The sequence below is a fragment of the Orycteropus afer genome, unplaced genomic scaffold (genome assembly GCF_000298275.1).
Source record: "Orycteropus afer afer isolate SDZICR_OR568_19922 unplaced genomic scaffold, OryAfe1.0 scaffold00257, whole genome shotgun sequence".
Lineage (NCBI taxonomy): Eukaryota > Metazoa > Chordata > Mammalia > Tubulidentata > Orycteropodidae > Orycteropus > Orycteropus afer.
The window spans coordinates 1946553-1949923 of NW_006921844.1; positions in this window are offsets into that span (position 1 = coordinate 1946553).

A 3371-nucleotide genomic window follows, 5' to 3' on the forward strand; every position below is an offset into this window, starting at 1 on the left:
CTGTTGCATTGTGGTAAACTGTGGTCAATGACATGAGACAAAGTATATGTGAACTGCTGTATGGAAAGTGAATTTGCTCTGTAAATCACCCAAATAAAAATAAATAAATTAAAAAAAAAAAAAAGTTCTATAAAGGGTTTGAGTGGTCAATCTTGGGTCAGGTACCCATTAATGAACTCATTGACTGTGGCCATAAGGTTGGGTATTATGATTGGCCCACACTAGATAGGGTGCCTATCTCTAAGCCAATCAACATTGTCCAAGAAAGAGATCTCTAAGAAGATAGCAGCTCCCACTCAAGTCATACGACTAGGGTAGAGGAGGGGACATCTCCTAGAAGAAGAGAAGATGGGAAAGATGAATTATTATGGGCAGAAAAAAACAATAGAGGATTATTACAGGGTGTTTAAAAATATCAGGATCATTAGGCAAATGCATGGCTTTCAAGACAACCAATGTTTAAAGACTCATATCAAATGATGTGTACTCCATGAAGCTGTTCCTGATAACTATTGTCATTTATAAAAATCCTTCTCTCCTTAGCCTACCCATTATGTTTATGTGAAATATACTTTCCATTCAATTATATTTAACTTCTCATTTCAGTATATTGTTGTTGTTGTTGCTGCTGTTGCTGTTAGATGCCATCGAGTCAGCTCCAACTCATAGAAACCCTATGTACAACAGAACAAAACACTGCCCAGTCCTGCACCAGCCTCATAATCCTTGCTTTACTTGAGCCCATTGTTGAACCCACTGTGTCAATCCATGTCATCGAGGCCTTTCCCCATTTTCACTGACCGTCCACTTTACCAAGCATGATATCTTCATCCAGGAAATAGTCTCTTCTGACAACATGACCAAAGTAAGTGAGATGAAGTCTGGCCATTCTCGCTTCCAAGGAGCATTCCAGCTTCACTTCTTGCAGCACAGATTTGTTCATTCTTCAAGCAGCAGTCCATGCCACTTGCAGTATTCATTGCCAACACCACAACTCAAAAATATCAACTCTTTTTCGGTCTTCCTTATTCATTGTCCAGCTTTCACATGCATATGAGGTAATTGAAAATGCCAGTGGGTTAGGCACACCTTAGTCTTCAAAGAGACATATTTGCTCTTCAGCACTTTAAAGAGGTCTTTTGCAGCAGATTTCTCCAGTGCGCCATCTGATTTCTTAACTGTTGCTTCCATTGGTGTTGATTATGGAAGCAAGTTAATATGAAATCTTTGACAACTTCAATCTTTTCTCCACTTATTGTGATGCTGCTTGTTGGTCCAGGTGTGAGGATTTTTGTTTTCTTTATGTTGAGGTGTACTGCAGACCATCTTCACTTTCAGCAAGCAAGGTTTTTTCATCTGCGTATCACAGGTTTCAGTATATACTATATAAAATTTCTTTTTAATCAATTGAATGTTTTAAATATTGTCATAACTACCCACCCACTCTCAGGCCCTAGAAAGTATCATGGCCTCTTAGTATATATTATATGGAACTAACCTTTGCTCAGTGCTTACCATAGAGAATTTGAGATTGTTAATGCAGCATGTTTTGGTTACCTCTAGTGGAGTTCTAACAGAAAATATCACAGATGGGATGGCTTTGACAAACAGGAGTTTATTCTTACAATCTTTGGAGGCTAGAAGTCCAAGTTCAAAGTGCCAGGCTCTAGGGGATGGGTGAAGCTCCTTGACCTTGGGCTTCAGCTCTGCCTCTTGCTCCCAGCCCACTGAAGCTGGAGGCTTTCTTCACTCAAGCAGCTGCTGGCTGCTGAGGCTGATAAACCCAAGGTCATCAAGTAAAAAGGCACAGTCTCAATGTTAACCAACAACATAGCAGGCCATTGATTCAAGTCCACTGAAAGTCCCAAGATCAGCAGAGCATGGCAGACTACTGAACAAAGACTCAGCTACATGCAGGGTTCAAGTATGCCAAAAAGCTAGAGACCTTCCTCAAAGCTGCTTTTTATATATTAGAATCAGACTATATCTCTAAAGCAGCTACTCAGCTGCTCCAGTAGATTCCACCATGGAATTGATTACCAGTCTCACCACGGGGAATGACTACATCCAGCTGCCCAGCCATTCAACCAGGCCCAGTCAAATTGACATGCAACCTTAACTACCACACAGTGTAACCTAGACCAATATGACTAACAAATAATTTTTTTATTGTTATCCACAGGTTCCCACTTAGAACTACCCTCCCAGAAATTTTCCACCATGTTCCAGATCCTTACTTGCTGCTGTCTCCATCAAAGCACACTTCTATATCCCATGGCTTCAATTACAAGGAATTTGTTATATTAATTCTTACTAACACATTAATAGGAATAGAAGTGTGAAAGAGTTATGCTTTCAGGAATGACACTTATATTTTACTAGAGATGAACATACCAAATATCTTATCCCAAAGTAATAAATTTTAATACCATGGCAATCCAAAGAGAAATTTGGGACATGTAAGATGTTCTCTGACTATAATATCCAAAGTGACTCATTATTTATTTTATACTTCATAAAGAACTTTTACATTTATTATCTCAAGGGCAATTATTATTATATAAGGAACTGAGGCTTAGAGAATTTTAATTTAGTTGCACAAGTTTCAATGGCTAATAAGTGATAGATACAGAACTATTTAATCAAGACCTTCTGACTGCAAGTACAGAGTCCACTCATTCAACATATATTTGTAAATCATCTACTATGTGCCAAGCAAATTTCTAGGCTTTGGAGATAACAACAGTAAATAAAAGAGAAAAATATAATCCTTGCCTTCATGGAGCTTACATCCTAGAGGGTGGAGCCAAGCTATAAATAAACAAGTAATTTTATTTTATGTCATTGGCAATAAGCATAATGAAGAAAAATTAAAAAGGGAGGAGTTACAGTAAGATGCCAGAATAGACTGACAAACTACACAGATGCTTTTCAACAAGGAAAAAGAACTAATTAACACAATTCAGAAGATAATCCTGGAGCCCAGAGCATTGAAAGGAAGGACACATCAATGGACTAAACTCCAACTAGTAGAAGAAGCTGCATGAAAACTCCAAAAAAGGAGACACAGGGAGCTGCAGTTGGTCAGTGATCCTGATAGCATGGATAGCTTGGAGATTGCCAAGTGGTGTTAGGACCTAAGAATTAACCTAAAAATCAGCCCTGCTAGCCAGGGGCTGCATGGAGGACTGCACTGGTGGCTGGTGAACAAAAGAGGAAGCAATGAAGAGGGAGATGGGCTGAGCTGTGGACTTTTGGCTGTCCAGAGGGTGCAGCCATTTTGAATGTTTAAAAGTGGTTCAACCATTTTGGATATTTAAAGTGACAGTATTCTCTCAGATTCCAGAGACTTATGAATAGGCTCCATTTGC